Source organism: Psammomys obesus, unplaced genomic scaffold (genome assembly GCF_907164565.1).
Source record: "Psammomys obesus unplaced genomic scaffold, mPsaObe1.curated_primary_1811, whole genome shotgun sequence".
Classification (NCBI taxonomy): Eukaryota; Metazoa; Chordata; class Mammalia; order Rodentia; family Muridae; genus Psammomys; species Psammomys obesus.
Window position 1 is genome coordinate 10,513,401 of NW_026596039.1, and position 23,897 is coordinate 10,537,297.

General features: G+C 47.7%; 1 protein-coding gene across 1 annotated transcript in view; it reads right to left on the reverse strand.

Annotated features, from left to right (window-relative positions):
• The window catches only part of Zbtb16 (zinc finger and BTB domain containing 16), a 183,295-nt gene that overhangs the window by 63,727 nt on the left and 95,671 nt on the right, over nt 1-23,897 (reverse strand). The window lies entirely within an intron of this gene.

Below are 23,897 nucleotides of genomic sequence, written 5' to 3' on the forward strand. Positions count from 1 at the left end.
GAAGAGTCTGACTCAGAGATAACTCAGAGATTCTGACTCCACAGCTCCAGGAGCTAGCCCAGACCTGAACAGGTGACTACCCATCCAGGTCTCCCCGAGGAGAAGAAATGAAAACAGCATGACTAAGACAGAGTCTAGGTAAGATGCCCCATGAAAATGAAAGGCCAGCTCTGCTGGATGGGTAGACAGGAAGGAGCAAAGCAGATACCAACAAGGAGGGACATGCACCGTCGCTGCCTCATGATTCATGAAGAAGCATGCACTACTTATAGATACACACCCTCAGCGTGTGCAAATTTAACTCACTGGTGACCTCTAAACTACCCCTTGGATCTGGCCACCTAACATCCTGCAAAAATTTGCAGTACTTTGAAGATTATCTCAAAATTCCTTCTAGGATGCAACCAGCTCTTGTTGGCATACTCTTTCATGCTTCGTTTTCCACCTAACTCTCCTCTAGCCAGGGTGGGCTTCAGTGAGTCCCTGAAGGGGCTGCCTTCCTCCTCATTATTGCCCATTCTTCCACACCTCCCCTGCCTCTCTGCATCCCTCATGCCCTCAATCCCCAGTCATCCCTGAGACCTCTCCTGTGATACCTGTGCCTTCACAACTGGGCACGGTGACTCATCTTTCTGTTGCCACAACACCCTGTGAGCCTGACTCTCTGAGAAACCATTATCATCTTGTGTACAGCTATATCTGCCTTGATCATGGTGGGCGCCTATGACAACCTCAACTCCATCAATATTCTAAGAGCCAGCAAGAGCCATCCTTACAAAGCTCAACCCCAAAGTGTCACCGTGTCGGTGGGACACATCACTCCACAGGCTCAGTCGTTCTCTGCATCTTATCTAAGGGTCACCAATCTCAAGTCTTAGTGCTTCTTCTTCAGAATGTCTTCATGCATGCATGGTCCCACTGTGTGGGGATAATCCTTACCTGTCCTGACCTTTGCAGTATGAGTCCTGAAACACTGGAAGATTCAAGGCTGGGTTTATATTGTCTGATCCTCCCTTTTAGACTATATATTTCCTCATACTTCTTTATGTAAGAGATCTGCAGTTTATACTAGTTCTCAATTCCTTCTTTTTACCTCAGGGTCTTTGGTAACCTGACCAAGCAAGCTAAACAACTCCATAGCCAGACTGTCCCTTAGCACCTTCTTTAGGCAGTGCCAACTCCCCTTGTGTTTCTGTCCTGGTCTCACTCTTGTTTATTCCATATTTTTCATGTTCAAGACCATGTACCAAGGTTATGCCCTCCAGCTGCCACTGCTCTGCCCCTTCTGATCTGCTCTGTACTTCTCAATGTGTCCAAGCTCTTCCTTTATGTGTGTCCAAGAGTCTTAGCGATACCTTGTAAGAGCCAGGTAACTGATTTGCACATTTGTAGCCCCTACAGCTATTTTCAATCCACCTAGGATTTCCCACAGATTCACTGCATACCAGGCACGATGCTAAATACTGAATGCGCATTACTTCATCACGTCCTAACAGTAACATCTGGAGTCTGCACCACTACCACCCTCTACTTAGCAGATGAATACCCACAAGCTCAGAGAGGTTAAGGATGTGCTAGCTCTAACACAGAACAGAGGGCAGCCACAGATGTACAGCTCAGCAGCCTGACTTCAGAACTCTTAATCCTCCTTATCTTCAGCTTCCTAGGGCTTCCATCTGCAAAGAAGCCATATGGATAAAGAAGCAAGCGCCTCACTCCCTTCCAACAACAAAATCAAATCCAGTTACCCATTTTATGTATCAGGGTTTCATGTCAAATTGTATTTGGAAAAATGGTTCCAGTACTTTTTTTTTTTTTTAATTGAGGATGGACATGACTGTGTGTGTCCATTTGTAAAGCCAGCACTCAGGAAAATGAAGCAGAAGCATCATAAGCTCAAGACCAGCCTGGGCTACATGGTGAGTTCCAGGTCAGCCTGGGGCTACAAATGATAAGTCTGGAAATCTGTGCCTTAAAAAATAAGAATCAAAATACAGAGGCTTAAGCAGCAAGGAACAGTTCTTGTCAATGACAGGTACGAGGACTGTAGAGCACCAACAACCCCAGCCTCACTGGGCACCTGTACTCCCAGTAACAAACAGGCTGTATGTGCCCTAGTCTGTGTTTGGCACAAGAGTTGTCTGAATAAATGGGAGGGAAAGCACTCCAGGGCAGATATAAAATTGCTGAAGAGACTTCAAATTAATTATAGGCATCTGCCTCAGGTGACTGGGACTGAGTTTTACCTGGAGGCAGAAGGAGGACGACAGACAACCTCCGGGTATCTCAGAGAGCCACAGGATCTCCTCAGGCCAAGCACCTGGCCCATGGCTTATAAAGCTTTGAAAATGAAGCCAAAAAAAACTTCTATGGGGATAATGGCAAAGCGGTGTCTGTGTGTTCCGAGGTGACAGCTAAGACCACTTTCATCTATGTTCTAGGGGAGGGAGCACACAGGAAATGCTTCAAAAGGCAGAAAGGGTCAGGGTGGGGAAGCTGGGGCTGGATGGAGTCCCAGCTCCCTCACAATGAGCAACTTCCCCTTGGCCTGAATCATTAACCATCAATGATTTTCGGTGGATTTGCGAGGGATCTGATTCTCTTTGGTTGTATCTGTTCTCATAGCTCCCTGAAGACGGCTGGGAGGGGCGGGCACCTCATGGGCTCAGCCATTGCTTTGGAGCCCTGCAGTCGTAATCGAGTTAGGAACCCAATAGTGCTGTGAGCTTCAAAGGGATGTGGCGTGGAGAGGTTTTTAGAAACAGCCATCAATGGGGCTGTAGGAAGCATCTCACTTTCATGGCAGATGAGCAAAGAAAGGAAGGAGCGAGGGAGGAAATGAAGGGCAAATGTGCGCCACCACCCAGGGTTCAGATGAAGATAAACAACAGACCAGCATACACTGGCTACTAAAAGACTGCTTCCTCCTTCTCTACCTAACCACATCTGGTAGCCTTCAGTGTCCCCCTCACTCCGCACTTGCCAAAGTCACCATATTAAGCCACATCCCTTTGAAGCTCACAATACCATATTAAATGTGTGAAAAGTCCCTCTCCCCAAGGGACTCTGGGTCAGACTCCCTGTTCTACTTGGAACCACAGATGAGGGCTCCCACTGCTGGCTCCCATTCATGAAGCCCTACTATTCCTTCCACACCTCCCCCAGAAATACTGGCACCCCAGACTCTCCAGAGTGAGGATCTAAGACCAGTCCACCAGATGAAATCCCCTCTTCTAAGAAGGCTGTACATTAAATTGTCTCTGTAATGGCTGGCTCAGAGGCAGAAATATTTGGCAGCCCTGAAATTAAAAGTGATAAATTTCCTCGCCAAGCTTTGATCGATAATAGAGGCCTCATCTGTTAATCAATAAGACAGTCTCTGCCTGTTTACTGTGCGTATGTTGTTCACTGCTGCCTTCGTTCAGTATGATGTCCGGTTTGCATTCAAAGCAACTCAAATGTGCATAAACCACAGGGCTACTCCTGTGCATTACGGTGACATCACCTACCCTGATACATTTAGAAAGCATCAATGGAAAAGCTGGGGGATAGAGTGTCAAAAATGGCCATGCCAGCTAAAAAGAGGGTGAGTACATATGGGCCTAGAAGCAACATTTACCCTGGAGCTCATCCCAGAGCCAAAAGAACTCCAGGGACAGAACTGACATTGCCATGACTGACACATCCTTCCTACATGAGGCTGTTTCATGGGTACCCATCCATAAAGCCAGGAGGTGGGTGACAGTGTCCTCATGGAACTTATGATTGAACTGCAAAAGCAGTTAAAAAACAAAAAACAGAAACAAACAAACAAAAATCCAGGCCAGGTAGTGCTGTGTGACACAGGGACAAGCTGGGTGAGGAGAGACAAAAGGATGTTTTACGCGGATCGGAGCAGCAGCCTCCGATGAGTTGGCATCTACGTAGGGAAAACAGAGAAGGGGAGAGATGTTAAGCGGAAGAAAAACAGCAACTGCAAGGAAGGGGAGCTGATCCCATCCAATCCTTTCTATCAGTCACAGTAGACAAGGAGAACGGGGGCCCAGACCTGGGTCAAACACTTGCTGCTGTGGACATCACACAGGACTAAAGTCTTCTTACATCAATGAACCTATGGCTACCTGACTATAAAATGGGTTTGACTATATCCATCTAATTCTATTTAGATGTTTAAATTACATTTTAACCTATCGATATGGGGTGGGGCATGCCATGGCAGGAATGTGAAGGTCAGTTCTCTCCGTGGGGGTCCCAGGGACAGAACTCAGGTTTGGTGACACGTCTCTTTACTCGGTGTGCTGTCTCACTGACCCCTTTGTTGTTTCTTTGAGGCAGGTGCCAAATAATAATAAATACGAAACTCCTTGTTGCTTAGAGATCACTGGTGTTATTAATACCTCCCAAGGTGGTTGCGCTGTGGTAGAGGGCGTGGAAGCTGGGTCAGACAGAGTAGTTACAATTTGGCAGAGGAACTCACCAGCTAGGACACTCAGGGAGCTCTGAGTGTGTGGAGTCACCTGTAAAATGGGATCAGGAAGGGTTGGTCCCTCAAGTGAGTCAAGGGCACAGCCTTCTGATTGTGGGTGGAGACAGAGCACCACGAAACAGTAGCTAGCCCATCACTGCCACCCCATATTCCTTTAAAGCACTGCCTTTGTGCAATTAAAGTATGATTGATTTTACTGAGATTCAATGCACGGGTACTTGTGGGCCATTTATCTTGTATAAAGTGAGTCTCGTGTCTGTAAAGATATATTTCAAAACACACACACACACACACACACACACACACACACACACACACCTACCTCCCTTGTCCTGTTGATTTAGAAAGGAGTGATTGTTTTGTTTAGGAGAACAAAAAAAAAAAAAAATTAAAATCTGCCATAGAACCAATATGTCAGCATTAACAACAATTCATTTACCCAGCTCTTAAATCTTTTGGGGATGAGCCCCTAGAGCCTCCTGCAATGCGCCTGCTTCTCATTTCTGTCCTGTCTTCCCCAGCATCTTGGAAGCTCTATGGGAGTAGACCTGGGTATAAAACTGGCCTCAGAAGGAGACGGTGGGCATTCGGAGCACTGCCAGGCTGTTGCCTGGGGGGGGGGGGGGGGGGAGGTGGGGTTGGCAAAATCCTGAATTCTCTACAGGCCCTTTGTAGAAATCTAGGACATGTTTGTTTCTGGCTGAGATTCAGGAACCTCATAGAAAAAGAAGAAAAGGTTAGATAAGTGGGGGTCCCATTTCCCCTTGGCCCACTGTGTACCCCACAGCAACAAACTCCTCCCTTGACTTTAGTATACTCTGAGTATCCCATCTCCAGGCGTCAGGAGGTCAGGATGGACACTCACTCACTGGAGTGACTGGCTTTTGGGAACACCCTCACCTCTAAGTTTATCTGAGGACTAATAAGCCTGATTGTTAGAGACAGACAAAGAGACATCCTTGATCCTACCAGATTCCCAGGGTTACCCACATACCAGAGCTCAAGGAAGCTCTCAGTATCCGGCACAGAGAGTTGCCTGAATAGGTAGGGTTTTCCAGGGTCACTTTCCCCTTGTGAGCCCCACTTTCTGGTGCCACCCAGCTAGACAGAGGCCACAGGTAAATGCATAATCAGGTAAAGGCTTGGTGAGAAGAAAAGGTATAGACAGTATAGCCTATTTGAGACTGTAGCTAGTCTAAGATTTCAGCAAAGTGGGGGTGGAGGGCTGGAGGGGTAGGAGTCCCACCCTTAACCCCCACCCCACCTCCACATCCCTGGCACAAATCAAGACCAGTCAAAGGCATTAGCAAAAACATAAAGCTTTATCTGAATGCCAGGATTCCAATGACAGCAGAGCTGAGGGCCACTGGAAGCCATGGCACTCCCCACAGTGGCCTATTCCTCTGGCCACTTCTTGACAAGTACTGAACCTCTCCCTCATCTTCCTAACTAGAAATGGGGCTGGGAGTAGGGGTTGGGGTCCTGGGCATGTAGAAATCAAGAAAAGATACTACACACAATCGGATGCAGAGGGATGTCTCTCTAGGGAAGCCATGCTGAAGCCAAAAGAAAGGAAAAACAATTCAAAAATCCCTCCTTTTTCAAAGCCTTCCCAACCCCCACACTAATAATAATGTTTTGAAAAGGAGCCACTGGTGGGGGTGGGGGGTGGAGACACCTAGTACCTTGCCAGCATCTGATGTTGAGCAGTGTGTCGGTTTTTTTTTTTTAATTCCTCGCGATTTTAAAATAAACATCTTGAATGTTCTGATGAGATATGCCTGCCTGCTTACATAAGGAAGTACAGAGTGTACCAAAACAGCAGACCCAAAAAAAGCATAAGCTGTCAGAACAATGAGTACAGACTCAGGCATTTTACAACAGGCCACGGTGTACAGTTTTATTTACAGTACCTCTTATCAGACAGAGAACAGCACACTGGCTGCCAGTTCCAAAGGCCAGCACTGCGTGTTCCTTCCCTCAAGGAGCTGTGTACTCCCGGAGAGAGCTGCCTGCAGCCTCACACCCGCTTTGGCTCTCCCTTTATCAACAAAATGAAAAAAAAAAAAAAGAAAAAGAAAAAAAAAAAGCTGGGAAGGATCAGTTTTTGTAAGGGACACAGGATGGAAAGGGGGGAACAGGTGGGCAGATGCCACTGAATGGAAGTCCATCAGTCCCGGGGTTGGCCCAGGATGGGGTTCTATGGTGCCACAGTTGACACTGCAGCAGGGACACTGGCCCCACTCATTGCAGAATAGAAGATAGAGAGGCCAGGGGATGAAAGGCCCCAGATCAAAGGGAGGGTATAGAAAGCCAAAGGTGTGTGTGGTGTGAGCTGAGGGTGGTCCCGTGTAGATCCAGCTGTTGACGTGGGAAAGGCTATTACCTCACATATGGCTCAGGGTCTACTCTGTACAAGAGAAGACCTGGCGATGGGTTGGAGATGACAGCAGGGCACTGCTAAATCTGAGAGTACCATGCCTAACTAATGTACTGCTACAGCTGGAGGAGAAGCATGGTGCCCAGTGCCCTCAGATCTCACCAGAGTCCTGGAGTCTCTGTCTCAGGGCCCATAGGAAAAGGAAGACTTTGTCCCATATTCCTCCTACCTGAACAAGAAAGGCTTTGAAAGAGCGTCTGCCATAGTTCTTAGCACCAGAGTCTAGCCTGATGGTCTACACCATAATCTCAGTACTCTGGAAGAAGAGTCAAGAGGATCAGGAGTTCAAGGCTACATGAGACCCTCTAGGAGGCTTAAAAACACCCCAACACACACACACGGTGGAAAGCTGAATAGTAATGTCATTAAAAATATGCATTCTAGAATCAAAGAAACCTTGGTCCAAGTCTGAATTCTACCATTCCTAGCTAACAGCCTGAATGAGTGACTTCTTTCCTGCATAATTAAGTGGTGATTAATTTAAATTATACATGTAAAGTCTTTACACGTGCATACAGTAACTGTTTAATAAATGATACATGTCATAAGCATCAATAAATGTACCATCAGATTCCCCCAAAGTTAATATATGAGATGCATAAAACAAACAAATGATACAAGGAACATACATTTAGGACACACTTTCCACCCCAGAAAAGTGAAAGAAAAAGAAAGGAGAAAAATCTTCTACTTTGATAATTCTTTATTCAGCAGAAGTTAAGGAAAGATAGCTGTCACTGAGCAGTGTGACACAGTGTGACTCCCAGGGGACCACGGCACAGAAGAACAGTTACCAGGACAGGCAGAGTCTGGGAGGTCAAAGACAAGGTGCCTCTCCAGTCCGTTCCCATCGTTACTCACAAGCAATTTTAATGTCATCATTATCTTCTAGCCACCGAGAAGGTAACATGCAAAACGACTCACTGCTGAATAATTTCAAAGAAAACCCAAGCCTGATCGTATACTGATTAAAGTTACACACATACACACAAATCATCTTCAAGTCTTACCTGGCTACTGTCACTGGCCCTACTTCCCCCTAGTAACTTCCGTAACTAGGTAAGTGAAGCCCACCAATGCCTCCTACTATAAGGGCTTGAAGGATGAGGCATCCTTCCAAACACGTTATACTGATGAGGGCCAACGCTAATGGTCAAGCCCGGGGCGTTCCGACAGTGCGGTGGTGCTGGGTTCCTCTTATTGTTAGTGGCACAGTGTGAACTCTGAAGCCTTACATCTCTCTCTGAGAGGGGACTGTTTACGTTCATACAAGAATTTAAATAAGAACCTGTGTGAAGAACCTCATAGATAGTAGGTGTCCAAGTCATCATCACCAGGGTAACAACACATGAGTTTAATGTCCTCACGCTGATGAATAGCAGCCCCCAGGTTTGTGCCTCCCTTGGTACCCTCAGCCCCCGAGGAAAAGTCCCACTGCGGAAAGTAAATGGCCCAGGTAGATGAGACACCTCCTCGATGCTCTTGGATACATATCCCCCTGCTTGGGAAGGAAGACAAGGTCACACTTCCACGCAGCATGGTAAATTAGCAGCTCCAGAACAATGAAGATGTCCCCAAAAGCAACAAAGAAAATGCACTCAAGGTCTCTGACTATCACTGCCTGGGCTGTGTGACCATGGGTGAGCCTTGCCCCTCCCTCTGTAAATGGTCAAGTCTTAAAGTTTAAGAGAGAGAAAGTGATGGAGTGGGGCAGGCAGAGGTGCATCTGGAAGGTTACCAAAAAAAAAAGAAAAGAAAAAAGAAAGTGTACAAACTCGAGCATGACTGCTCCCAGCCTTGGCACTGGGAAGGCTGACCCTGGCTGCATTCATGGAGGGCTGGGTGCCTCCTTTTTGCAGGGAAATCTTTGATAGACTGGAGGGAACAGAGTCCGGTGCCAGAGCAATCATTAGCCAGGGCCCAGGATGTACCAAAGAGGCCACACTGGAGGCTGAGGGCTGAGCCCCTGGGGCACTGAACTTTCAAGTGTTCAGAACAATTTTATCTAAGGGAGTTGGTAATGACATATTGGCTAAGTTCTTTTTTAAAGCCAGGGAAATAACAAGGGGAATTTTAGCCATCTTATGGGAATAAAAAAAATCTCATACTGTAGACGTCTTTCTTGTTGACCTCATTTTGGGATGGTCAGGTGAGAGGTTCAGTATAGTAAGAGGGATCATGCCTGGCACCAAGCAACTCCAAGGCTGTCTGTTACCTGAGACTTGGAGCTCCTCTTCTCATCTTTAAACACCATGCTCCTCCTTCTGTCACAACCTCAGACTGCCTGGTGTCAGGCTAACATGCATGCATGGACTATGCTTCCCAAGGTAAGATTCACAAGGCTTCTTGGAGGGTAGATGAGAGGAAACCAGCCAGGTATGGGCACTCAGAGGGAGAGGCAGAGGGATCCCTGTGAGATTGAGGTCAGCTTGGTCCATATAGGAAGGCCCTGATGAAAGAAAGAAAAGGAAGGAAGGAAGGAAGGAAGGAAGGAAGGAAGGAAGGAAGGAAGGAAATAAAAAAAGAAAAAAGGGAAGAAGGAAAGAAGAGAGAGAAGGAAAGAAGGAGAGAGGGAGGGAAGGAGGGAGGGAGGGACAGAGGGAAGAAACCAGAGCTATTCCAAGTCAGCACTGGGGCCCTGCCTAGCCTATAAAACTTTAAGCTCATGCCTGCCAATGCCATGGTTCTACCATCCCCCAATACTCCTACTGAGCTTGTACCCATCTTGTGGGAATGGGAAGCCTTCTTCCCCCAGGAGCACTCTGGTCTTCCCTTTCTGCAGGAAGTTCCTCCTTTTCTCACCAAGGATGATGTCCTGTCTTCCCAAAATGTGTAGATCTCTATGTGATCTCCATACAGACAATTCTCTCTTCTCCTCTCTTTCTAGAATCCTCCATATTTTCTCCCTACTTCTTCCATCTCTCTCCAATGCCACTTGCAACTTTGTGGTGTGTGTGTGTGTGTGTGTGTGTGTGTGTGTGTGTGTGTGTGTGTGTGTGTGTTAAATTTCCCTTAAGTAGTAATCATATTTCAACACTTGGCAAGACACAGCCTTTCTGAGGACTTCAAACATTGTCACTAGTGTGAACACTGCAGCATTTTAGAGAAACCATTTGGCAGGGCTCAGCAGGCCCATTCTGTATCCTTCCCTTGACTGTGAGCTGTACAAGCCCCGGAGATGGTGCTTCCCTTCCAGAAATGGCACCAGGAAGCAACACCCGGCTCTCCCAGGTGTCCTGGCCAGGCTGTCTCCTCCGACATTCTCCCTTTGGTATCTATGGAAGCAAAATGGTCTGTCACAAGAAACAATAGTATTCACTCAAAGTAGAGAAATGGACTTTCATGTTTACAAATGACAGTACTCTCAAAAGACCAAAACAGACCTGGTTTTCTTAGTTGACCTTCAGTTACCAAAGAGTTTCCCCTTTGTTTCATTCCTCCTGGGCATCCTTGGTACATTAACGCTTTGTTGAAAAAAATCCTCCCTCTTGGCTCCCAGGGTTCCCCACCCCCACCTTTCTCTGCATATCCCTTTGATAACACTATCATTTACTCACTGCCCTAACCTCTTTACCTCAAACACAGAAGGAGATTTCAAGAGAACAGGGGCTAAATAGGTAAAATTTAGGCCAAGCAATCCATTCTAAAATCTGGATCTGCCAATCATTTAGAATTAATATCATCATTTGCTTTCCCCTCCTTCACTCTCCTAGAGGATTCTTCAAATGAAGAGAGAAGCAACCAAGCCCTACCTTTGCTGTTGGGGTGCCACTTTTGATGAGAGCTAGAAGAAGCCCCTCCACCTGATTTCCTTGCTTCTACTCCCATCACCCCATCTCAGACCTCGCACACCAAGGCCTGCCGCAATCCCTCTCCTTTCCTCTGAGCCCCCTCAGTGGCACCTTGAGGCTGCCAGCCTCTCCAGGCCTGCTGTGGCTTTCAGAAAACAGAGCAGGCCTATTTTTAGCCCTTCTCAGCCTAAAAACCTCCCCAACACCCATTCAGCTTAATCGCTTTATTGAGGACAAGAAGCAAACTCTCTAGCCGGGTGCTTCTGATGTTAGGGAGTAGTAAAAAGTTCAAACCGGTTAGAAATGACACTCATTGGCTTGCCTTTGGTGTTTCTGAAACCCTAATTGTGGTTCCAGCCACGGATCTAAAGAACCTCGTAGGTTGTAGAGCCTGGGTCTCTGGCCCCCTGCTCCATAATTGAGGTGTTACATTACAGCCCCAACACTGCCGGCCTCAGGCTCAAAATTCAGAAGGCTCAAGGCGCCACACTTCTCAAAACAAAAATATTGCCTGTCACAATTAATGCCCATCTCCCCAGCTTGGGGGAAACCATGACTGGCAATTTCTGGTTCACGATATATATAAGGTCCAGTGGGTGTGAGGGGAGTATGTCCAGGGTGAAGCCCATAGCGTTATTAAAGTGCTCCTGACAACTAAAATGACAGCGAATTGCTGCCTGAAAACAGAGCGGTTTGTTTGGTGTAATTAGAGGACCTGCGAATTTGGTGTGTGCAGAAAATAGACTGTTGGCAGCGCTGGCGCACGCACCTCTGAGACTGTGGCTTCCAGAGTGTGAGGGTCAGCATTTGCAAGTGGGCAAGCTGTACCACGTGAACTTCGAACTGGAGAAGCGGGAGCCTGGAGATCTCACACAAACAATAAGCATGGCTTCGTCCATAAAACAGACAGGTAATAGCGACTAGAAACAGGTCTTACGGACATCTGATAAGCCAAAAGCTAATTCCCCTCTTTCCTTCTCTATTTGTTGTTGTTGTTGTTAAGACAGAGTCTCATTGCGAGGTAGTCCTGGCGAACCTGATACTCATGATGCAGTCTAAGCTGGCCTCAAACTCATGGTAATCCTCCTGTCTCAACTTCTAAGTGCTGGGATTCTAAGCATGTGCCACCTTGCCGGGCCAGACCCCCCCCCCCCCCCTTTTCCTTCTTAGACAAGGTGTCTGATGCACCTTCCTAAGATTCCTGCTTTTCGAAAGGCAGAGGCAGAAATGCCTCATTAACTTTCCTAGCTAATTTTACAATTTAACCAAACACCACATTTCTGCCTCCACTCAGCCAGCCTCTGACTGTGACAAACTTTTAATTGTGGATTAGAACGATTTAGTCCAGGCCCGAGACTGAAGGCAGGGGCTTGAAAACAATGCTGGAAATGGCTCACTTAAAAACTAAACTAAAACCCAGTTTTACAGAGGCCCCTGGAGCCGAATTCAAGGCTGTGCTGGGCTGAGAAGTGAAGGAAGAAAGCCAGGCCAGCCATCTGTGTCAGAAGATGGAGTGCCTGAGTGACAATGACTTCCTGTCACCTTGGGGGTGGGGCAGGGGCTATATTGGGAAACCTAGTTACATGCTGTCCTCCTAGGGGCATGATTCAATGCGGATGGGTGGCAGGCCATAGGCCAGGCAGGGCCACCCAGAGGACATAATCAGCTTGGCCATGCCCTAGGGCTCCTTCCAAACCAAAGCCAAGGTCCGTCCAGCTAGCAACCACTGAGCCCAAGCCCTGAGGGAAGCAGCCTTCACTCATACATTCTGATTCTAGCAGTAGGGTTCAATGAAACAATGTCCTGGAAAGTGTCACCATCAATAACCCTACGGTAAAGAATCCTCCAGGCACCGTTAAATGCCACCCATGCTGGACAGATACACCGACAGACAGACAGTCTGTTTTACCTGCCTTCCATGCCTGTGGGAGACTCTGTCCTGGGCATCTCCTTGCTCCTCATTCGGCTTCCTTGTTCCTGGGTCAGCCCTCAAGTTTCCAACCTGCTCCTCTCATCCTACTCCACAACATGTGACTCCAGACCCCAAACCTCAATCAAGAGCAAACTAGCTCACAGCAGGCCTCTCTAACAGACCTACTGGGCTGTTTCCATGGGAGAACGCAGGCTGGGGAGGCAGTCATCACCTACGACAACAGAGTACTCCCCGAGTCTCATCCGCAGGCTTTGGTCTGTCCTGGGCTCATTTAAGGGAAGTAACTGAGGAACACCCCAGGAAATGAAAAGTTTCGGGGCATTCTTTCCTTACCTGGAGTTACCTTGTTACTAGAATGACTGTGGCCTTGCATAATTACGCCAGCAGAACTCAGTGCCAATGAGCTCTCGGTGCTCAATTAACTTCTAACAGCCAGTGAGAGAGCTGGAGGTTTAATCCGCCTACCTCAGAAGGCTTTTTATCTCAACTACCTAATGAAAAGTTTAGAACTTGGGACCTTTTTTTTTTCTTTTTCTCTGGCAAGTGAAAGAATTCTGTTCCAAATGGGCTTGGCTGAGGGAAAGAGAAAGGAGTGTGTCAACTACTGGGGGCCGGGGGAAGGGGGCTGAGTCTAAAGGAGGCATGTATGTCATACTGAATCCTGGACACAGCCAAGTCCCTCCAACAGCCCTTGTTCCTGCCTTCAACCTGGAGGAGCTAGCCTAGTCATACTGATGCACACAGAGGGGACTTGTCATGTGACCTAAGGAGATGGTCTGAGGTTGGGGATGACCTTCAGCTGGAACAAGCCCTCATAGCTCCTCCATTGGTCTTCAGGGTGGCCCAGGGGCTTCAGTTCACCCAGGGGCAATGCTCTAAGCACCGTATCCAGAGGCTGAGGCTTACAGAACTCTCTCTCTCACATCTACCTATCTCTTTCTCTCAGTTTGTTTGAGATTGTCCGTAGGTTCTTGTGCATACTGAGTAAGTGCGCTTACTACTAAGCCACACTCTCAACTCTTAGTCTTCTCATATAGCCCAAGCTGACCTGTAATTTTCTATCCTCCTGCCTCTGCCTCCCAAGTCCTGGGATGCCAGGCACCCACTCACCCACAACAGGAACTTTCATTTTCACTGGAGTGCTTTTCAACCTGCTGATAGGGAGGGCCAAGATACCCTCCGGTGCCTGAGGACACTCAGGTGCAAGGCACTGGGTTTATAAGCCTTTGATGTTCGCTTCGGACACAGAAGCAGAAGGGCAGAGGTGCCTGCCTGGCTGGTTCTAGATCACCAATGTTCTCGTTTCTTCTCATCGGGAAAAGTAAGACACCCCTCGCGCCCAGCCTCAGCTCCTCCAGGACACTACACCCAGAGAACCCTCTCTCCTCTTTAAACACCACCAACCCTCTTCTAGACTACTTTCCTAACCACCACCACCACCACCACCCACATCCAAGGGATTTCATTCTCACAACTCCAAACTCTCACAGCATCCACTGTTTCCTCTGTGGGGACAGTAAACACCCTTCCCTTTCTAGGTTCTTGTGAGCCTTTCAGCTGACTCTCTAGCAAAAGGCGTGTAAGGGCCATAGCGCCAAGTCCTGTCTGTTCTGCCTGGTTTGCCCGCCACTGGTCCTCAGGTCAGCTGCTGACTTCTGAGTTCATACATGATGCTCTCTCCTCTCCTCCCTCTAAAACAGAGCCACGTGTCGGTGGGATCCTGAATAGCAACTGAGTTTTTCTGCTTCCCAACCTTCACAACCTGGTTCCCACTAGGTGAGGATTTCATACACACACACCACACACACCAGAGAAGATTGCAGTGTGCCCCATTGTGTGACTGGAGACAATGAGGTTGTTCTACAGTAGACAAAACAGTCTCATGTCAAAAGATATAGCTCCACTGGACCAGGTCTGAAAGGCCAGGGAAAGCATACCTTTGTGATAAGTCACACTCTGAGAGGCTGCATACCTGTGGGGCTATAACATCCCACATCCTTTTTTCAGAGTGGTGGCACATGGTGACTATCCCTTTTACTCCTGACCCCAACGTGCCTTCCCCAAAAGAAGATACTAGACCACAGGGAGCTGTCTCTTTCTGCCCCTCCTCTCCATGGGGCGTGGTAATAGAGAGGAAGGACTCGACACTGCCAAGCTCTCCCTGAAGGTGAAGCTGCTTACTGACTGACCTATGAACCCTCTAGTGATGGTTCTCGGAACCACCTTCCTCCAGCCCTCCAAAGCACCGCAGAAGAGGCAGAAGAGTGTCAGTCAGGCAATCACTGAACATACGCTGTCCTGGCCCAGCAGGTAAGGTTAACAGACCACACTGGCTCCCTGTGGCTGGCCCAGTGCAAGGCATCCAGTACAGTGCCTCCCATCCCAGAGCCCCAGCAGCCAAGGTCTTCCTCATCACTCCTCGCCATGCTTGCCTCCCCAATCTCTAAGGCACCAGTAGCTTCACAAACAGAAAAGCAAGAATTGTGACAGTCAACAGTGTGAAGCCAGGCTCAGGCACAGGGAGAGATGTAGGTGGAAACCAGCTCTGCCACCCCCTGGCTTTCTGATCTTAGACAGGCTGAGCAATGGATACTTTAAGCCTCAGTGTCCTCATCTATAAAACAGCACCCAAATGTCAAAGCTGTCAGAATGCCAGCGCTCCACGATGCCTGGAACTCAGCAGGTACACAGTAAATGTAAGTGCCTTTCTCTCTATCTCAATCCATTACCATGCACCCAAAGCCATTCATTTATTCAGCAGATATTTATTGACTGCCTACTGTGTGCTAGGCTGTAGGGAGGGAAGGAAACAGGCTACTTACTGGTAAGGCCTCTGCCTCCCTCTTCTGGTCCGGACAGCTGGTCCCAGGGCTGGAGGCAGCAAAGGGGAGCCTTCAGTGCATTTCCTGCCCCACGCCCACTTGTTTACATAGAAGGCCAGGTTCTAACCACCATTCATGTTCCTATGCTAGGTGGTATGGGTGAATGAGAAGTACATGAATCACATGTTCTCAAGAAGCCTAGGTCCTAGTACATGAAAAGGGCAAATGGGGGTGAAAAAAACCCCTTCATAACAAAGAAGGTGACAGGTTATAAGAGGGGCTATCGATGGCTGGGAACAGTCAGATGAAGGAGAGCCCTCCTGTGCTGCCCAGCCAGGCGCACCCTGGGGCAGAGTGGGCTGACTTTCAGAAGACAGGAAAAAAGGGACCAGTCTCTGGTCCTGGCACTGTTCCTAGCACGGGAAACAGGCAGGATTTTATTTAGAAACGACTACAGGCTGGTCAGAGCCTCTTCGGGCAATTCCTAAAACTTCCTGGACAGGATCTGTCCTACCAAAACCCAGTGATCTGTGCGGGGCAGGTGAATCACTGCACAGCTGCCCCCTTGACAGATGAACCTCGCCACGTGAAAGGGAGGATCTCCTGAAGAAGGAGGGGCTGGGAGGAAGAGGAGCCGGGTGGTAAAGATAGGGATGAGGGGGAGAGCAACCCAGCACAGGGAATTTATGCACTAAAGTTGTTTACTACCTAATTAATTCAGTCATTTCCAAAACAATTTTATTTATGTTCTGTTTACCACATCAAAAGTATGTGTGGGTATTGGGGGGGGGGATCCTGAAATGCTAAAAGAATACCCCAAGGCATCTATGTTAATCAGCTTTTAAAAAAAATTAAACGGGGTAAGGGGGAGAGTTGAAAAGAAAAAGAAACTATCTCTGGTCTCTGGTTTTGTTTTTTTTTTGTTTCGTTTTGTTTATATATATATATATATATATATATATATATATATATATAATCTCTTCCAGTCATGAAAGAGAGAAATTGAGGGAGATAGGGGGAGGGAGAGAAAAAGAGAGTGAGAGAGAGAGAACGCCAAACCCTCTCTGAGAGCCTTCCTGGCTGCTGAAAACCGAGCTTGTCAAAAAAAACAAATCCATAATGGCCCGAGGCTCCTCTCCAATCTATTTTCTGCTCAGCTGGTTTTAAATGAAGTTATTATGAGTCATTAAAACACCCGCAAGCCAGTGGAAGTCAGCCAATTACAATTTTAAATTTAGCCTGTTCTCTGCCCCATTCTCTTGTTTTCTTCCTTTGCCCACAGAATGCTGCTGCTGTTATTTTTTCCCTCCCTTCCTTTACCCAAAGTGGAAGAGACGGTTATGAAAATGCATACTACTGCACACCGTGCATAACCATTCATAGGAAACCCAAATTATTAAATTAAAAAGAATGCAAACTTCCACCCCCTCTGAAGTCAGCCCAGAGGCTCAGCCTTGGCCCTCTGGATTCTGCCAAGAAACTCTGCTCTGTTGGCCGGAAAGGTCAGAGGCTATTTTGAAAATGAAAAGATTCTTCACTGGGGTCTTGTTGAGAAACACCCCTATCCATCCATCCATCAACTTGCTCCTGCAGGAACCCAAGGGATGGGGGTGGAGGGGTGCACCACGAACAGCCAAAAATTAACACCCCAAAATAAAGCCGAAATTCAAAGGTAAAGCCAGCTTTGCCATCAAGCATCAATGTCAGTGGCAGTCACTAGATATCATGAGCTCATTTTGTTTTTTAATCTTCAAGGTAATGGCCTGTGTGGGCCCATTACAGCAGAGGAACAATTTCCAGTATTTCATGTAAATGCTTCGTCTCAATCTCTTTTTCTCTCACACGTGTGTGTACAAACACATGTGCACACGGTGACTGTTGAAGAGCCTGAGCCTGCCCCTCATTCTGGCTAGTTCCCCAGATCTTCAACAAAGAGCTACCTTCTTAACTCAATACCTGTCCAAGGTTACCCACTGCTAGTCTGGATATGATGACCATGTGGCCTCCACAGAGCAAACCTCAGCCCCCTATTGGCACCTCCCAGTACCCCCAGGTTCCTTCTCCTAGACACAAAGAACTCAACACACTCTGCAAGAAGTCCAGTCCTCTACCCAAGCTAAAGTAGATTCTGCCCCCAAAGAACCAAAGCCACTGACCTAGGCAGAAAGATCACCAGGGACAGGGCAGAACAGCATATCAAGTTAGTAATGTTAATGTAAAGGCCAGGGTGACATGGCTATCTACCTGCCTACAGCCTCTGGACATGACTCAGGCCCTACCTGCCAACAACCAGCTATGCTGGATGACAACAGAGCATGAAATACGAAGAAGCTTCTAAGAAGCTCCTGTGACCAGCGATGGTTTACCAAAAGCAAGAGAAGACCTGGCCCAAGCCCTGAAGACCAGAAACCTAAAGCCAACAGACACAGCTACCCTGTGCCCCACAGATTCTGAGATGGCACTATCTTCTAACTGCTGAGCTATTACATCGGGGGGGGGGCAGTGGAAGGGGGGCTTGGTCAGCTGCTCCTCATGATGATCTACACAGATCTGCCTTTCAGAAGGGACTGGTGTTGAAGCTACCCGCCCCACCCCCCCACCATTCTTTCAAAAGAGGCAGATGACAAACACTGAACATTCAGATTCCTTTCCTGAGGAAAGCACACAAATCTATATAATCTTCAGATTCAACACCAAACCCAGATCTCCCCTCGTAGCACAAAATACTTCTTGTATGTATTATTAGTGGTGGTAGTGGTAGGTGTGTTTTGTGTGTGTGTGGTATGTGCGTGTGATGTGTGTAGTGTGTTTGAAGGTCAGAGGGCAGCCCTGTGAAGTAGGTCCTCTCCTTCACCTTTACATGAGCTCCAAGGAGGGAGCTCAGGCCACCAGGCTTGTGCATTAGGCTTCTTTACCCACTGAGCCACCTCAATTTAGTTACAGGATGGTAAAGGATTAAAAAATATAGATCCAAGCCTTGTGTGTGCCAAGCACTTTACCAGATCTTGAATGTAAAAGAACAATTGGCAAGAGTTGGCTGGAGGCTTCCATGCTCTGGTAGGTATAGATGCACACCTGTGTGAGCAGGGGTCTGGTGATGAGATTCTGAAAACATCTAACCCTGTTCTTCTACCTACCAACTCCACTTAAAAACAGTACATAAGAGGACCTGGGAAAAACATAAGCCGTGCCAGAGTAAACCCACTCTTATCCCTTCAAGGCAAGGGACAAGCACATGGAAGCTTCCATGTGCCTCAAGCTTCCTCCAGTCACGTGCTCAAAGAGTCCCCCCAAGACCTCTGGGCCAGAATGACGTTAAGTTCCCCACACTGACGGCTGCCCAACTTCTAAACTCAGGAAACACTGAGAACGGTAAGAAAGGAGACAGACAGACCAACAGACAGATGAAAGAACACAGGCAAACGCAGTGGTGACAAAGACAGATGAAGACACTGGAGAGGAGACAGAAAACACACCACAGTGTCAAGCAACGGCTGCTGCTGACACAGACACAAGGACAGTGACAAAGAGATGAAGCAAGATGCAAGGAGATTGGGGGGAAATGGAAGCAGGGGACAGAAGAGCCGCAGTGAACACCTGCCCAGGCAGAGACCCAACCTCTGGAGGGAGCACCGAGGAACAGCAGCAGCACAGTGGGCAGGGCAGAACAAAGATCTGTACTCCACACCACATAAGCCCCACCCAACCCAAAGACTGAGGAACAGAGGCTAGAGAAAACAACAGCCACGAAAGTCCACCCAGGGACATGCTTCTCTCAGGGGCCATACGTCGCAAGCCCAGGGAAAGTGGAAAACCTCATTGCTTTCATGTCTATCCCACAAAAACAGTGTTGCTCTGCAGCTCCACTCCACTCATCCTCAAACAAAATCAAGGGCTACTACAGGCATCCGGAACCTAGGCAGGATGGAAGAAACGAAGGAGAGAAGAAAGACTCCGAATGAACAGCAGACAGACAGATGTCCCACCTCTCCTCTAGGGCACCATTCATTCCTAATAGGAATGTCACCGCCTAGCTGTGCAAAACCATGCTGCAATGGGAAAGGGGGTGTGCCACCCTATTTGGGAATAGAGAGATCACAGAGAGAGAGAGTGAGAGAGAGACAGAAAGAGGGAGAGAGGAAGGAGAGATTACATAATTCCCACTTTCTTTCTTCCACCCTTAAAGTCATGTTCTATCTGACAGGCTCCTCTCTGAGGGGGGAAAAATGACAAATCCAATCCAAAATTCAACAGCCTGTGTTCTGTTCGGAGAGCACACAGTGTACTGTACAGCCCATAAAACTCCAAACAGCCTCCAGACACTGCCGCAATCGTCCTCCATCAAAACACTTTGTCTTGCATACAAAAATAAGATACAGCGCTGAACAGAATACAAAATCAGCCCATTACAGTACAGAGAGACTGCTACTTAGCAACGAGGGGGCTCTAAAGCCTCAATGCTCTACAGGAAGCAAAATCTGTCGAGCCTGTTGGGCAAATGATAAACATTAGCAGTATTAAAAAACACAAAAGCCATGTAAATGGATAGACATAATGTAGAAACGAATTTATAGAATAAATTGGGATAGGGGGGCTTGGAGGGTGTGGGAAGAAGCTGGGTGGGATCCAGAGGGGTAGATGGGGTAAGTTCTCCAGGCCTGTCACACTACCATATGCAGACGTGTGTGGTGTGTGGACCGCTTCTTCACACAGGCTATAGGTGAAGAGCCAGAAGAGCACTGATGGGAAACAGTGTTTATCACAATCAATACAAAGAATTTTCCCCAACTTTCTCAGTTCAGTTAGCCTAAGGTGAAGCCTTACAGGCTTTGGGACCTCGGCGTGTATACTCAGTGATACCGTGGTGGGCGTGTGGAAGTGTATGTGTGTGCTTATCCTCCTGAAATGAGCATGGCACCCTGCACCATCAAGTCTGACACTTGCCACTTGCTGTAAATAAAACCCCAGGCCACATAAAAAAAGGGGGGGGGGAAAGCCACCCACCCAAACAACAAAACCAAAAACAGCCCATGTGGGCTGGAAAAATCAGTGTATTTCATCAGGTAAAGGGGAAAAATACCCTGGCTAAAAATCAGCAGCAGGGTTTCGGATCCCAGCCAAAACAGGAGCTAAAAAGCTAAACCATATTCGCCTGCGCTCAGCTGAGGCTCTTGAGGCAGAAATGGAGAAGGGGCGGGGGTGGGGAGTGGGCTACAGAGAAGGGGGAGCATGGAAAGGGGCAGGAGAGAAATGTATTTTTCATCAGCCAGTGTATAATTTATAAACAGCATTAAACAGTTTTTGTTTTCTTTCTCCTCTCTCCCGTGTAGGGGCTTGGACCGCAGTCAAGCCTGCATTAATTTCTGCTTTGGGTACAGTGTGTTCTTGGAGACGCATCTGCAAGCGATCATAAACTCTCTGGAATGCTGGCAGAACATCCAGACCTGCCGGCAGGCCAGTGACGACACCACTCTGGGAAAAAGTTCAGGAAGCTGGCCAAATTCAGAGGAGGGAGAGGAAGAGCAAAAAGCGTGTTCAAGGGAGAGACAGAGAAAGTGCTTTCCCAGCTCTTTCCTCTCTGGTCTTTCTCTCTGGTCCCCCAGTGTGTGGACCTCTAAGACACCCTACTGCCAACAGGACTGTTCAGTGAGTGGGCACCTCTTAAGACCTGGGGAGGGAGTGAAAGAGCCCTGAGAGAGGGTATTTCCAGGAGTCTCCAGCAGAAAGGAAAGTTGGTATCCTCTAGAGAGGAGACAGGGTCAAAGGACTACCTACAAACTCATGTGCCTGGCCAGCTCCAAGCTGCAGTCCTGAGAAGCCATCTTTGAACTCTAAGGCAGTCTTTCTGATGATCACTGTGGGGACCCTTCATTTAGCAGTCACAGGGATTTGCCAGCTGCCCTGCTTTTTCCTCCTCCTCTGTCTTTAAGAACCTGAAGCCAAAAGCTAAGTGCTGGAAGGAAGGAAGGAAGGAAGGAAGGAAGGAAGGAAGGAAGGAAGGGAGGGAGGGAGGGAGGGAGGGAGGGAGGGAGGAAGGAAGGAATGGAGGGACAGAGGGAGGGAGGGAGGGAAACGACTCACTGGTCTTTGCCAACTTTGTTTTTATTTTCTCCCTGATCACAGTAGCCTAAGAAAGCCAGTCTTGCTTCTGGCCCCAACTTCTCTAGCCTTTTCACCTGCTCCATGGATGATTCAAGTCTCAGATAACATGCCCTGCAAAACCCATTACCCCAAGCCTTCATTCCTCTGCTGTGGCTCTGAGTATGGAGACAAGCCCGGTCACAGGGGTAGCTCTCAACCAGTATGGCTGCCAGCACTGGATCACCAGCAGGAGCAAACAAAAAGGAGAGAGTGTCCCCACATAACAGCTTATCCTAGTGTGGGAAGCTTGGGATACTCCACACTGCAGCCACATCCAAAGTAGACTACCTGTCTTGACTACTGAAGGGTCTCATATATCGTACAGTCCAGACCAGTGCATAGCCAAATCTCAACTGGCCTTCTGAAGGGAGAACAATGTCACTCCCTTCTCAGTATGCTAGTGGTTTTCCAGTGCTAGAGAGTTATACATCACTCTGTCCCTCAAGGCCTTCCACAATCTTGTCTCATCCCTCTCTTCTGGGCCCTGCACACTTTCCTCTGTCTTCTACACACCCTGCCCACATACTCCACTCCAAATGGTATTGTTCATCCTCACAGTCAGATTTTCTGTGACCCCCTCCAGAACGCTGCTCTCACCTTTCTCTTCAGGGTCCACATCATCTGAATCTCTTCTGTACTTCTTCCTTGACACCTGGTACTATTCCTTCAACACTGTTTCGTAATTAACCTAATGTCCTAGACCAAACTCCTTGAGGGGAAGGATGCTGTCTGTGGCATCCATCACCACTAGATTCACAGAGCCTCACCCATAATTAGTGCACAGTAAACACGTACTCTTTCCAAAAATGAATGATACCCCTAGAACGGGGCCTGACCGCCAAGATACCCAGATCTCTCCTAGTAAGCAGCTGTGTCCAAAACAGAGCAAGCAGTTGTGTTTACAAGCCAGCAGTATGTCAAGCCAAGGTGTGGCATGTTCATATAAACATAAGGGGAAGGCTTATACTGAACAAGGTCAGAACTCACCGAGTCACAGCCTATGGTCTGTCTAACCCCATACCCCAAATAGAAAAATCACCTCTCTTTAAAAAGTAAAGGCGATGAGTTGGGGACCCATAAATGCTTACAGGACTGACTCCCATGGGAAAAAGGTACTGAGGGAGGTTTTCGAGTGATGTGGATGGTGGACTGGGGACACTCTTCTGCTCCCTGCCACAACTCTATGCCTAAGTTTGGCAGAGACTTGAATGGAAGCCATTGCTCTTCCCTCAGTGAGCCACACACCCTACCAATCCTAAAACCATCTCTAAACTGCAGAGCTTGGCCAGATCACTCATTAGTTAATGATTCAAGTTGTTGGTGGTTAATTTAAACTTATAGTTATCATCAGGTATATCTCATAAACACTTGGGTAGTTAAAGAATTCACATCAGAATAAAAACTTCAATTAAACTGAACATTCACTATCACCATTTAGGGTCTTAAAAAAAACCCAACACAACCAAAAAAGAGAAAGTAAGAGAGAGGGGAGGGGAGAAATTGCAGCCTCTCAGAAGGGCCTCCTACAGGGCAAACTTCTAATTAAACAAATTGTCAATTTCAACACAATGAAAACTGATTTAAGAGTGTAAATTTAGTATTCTAGTCACTGCAAATAAGAGCTTGCCTTGTTGATCTCCTACAGGCTGATTTCATCTGATAGGGAAGTGAAGAGGAGAGGAAGACAGACAAGGAGGGAAAGGAAAGATACAGAAGAGGCAAGGCAAGCCAGACTGGAGTACCCTCCTTACAGAAACAACACCATGGAATTCGGTGCATTCTCTCCTCCAGCATCGCAGAAACTCTTGTTTTCACCCCACCCCTTCCAGATTAGAAAAAAAAAATAATGGAGAATGATGACAAACTTGGCTGAGCACTCACTGTACATACTGTACCCACAAGTCTGGCTGGAAGCCAGACCTGGCTCAGAGCCAGGTCTACAATAACAAACACAGGCTGTGCTAGCCAAGAGGGGGTGGGGCAGCCAGCAACGGCAAGAGAGGGAGGAAGGGAGAGGCATGCCGCTCGGTGGAGCAGAAGAAACAGCCAGGATAAGCCTGGCAAGGACAACTGCAACTATGAGGGAGCAACCAGGACCCCTGCCCAAGCTGGGGTTCACTTCTCCACAGCTGTTCTTAAAAAAAAAAGGACAAAATCAGGTTCCACAGGCCCTTGGACAACTATTCATCTCACCAGCTCCAACTCTCTGCCCTCTATAAAATGGGTCTGCACTATAGATAGATATAGATATAGATATAGATATAGATATAGATATAGATATAGA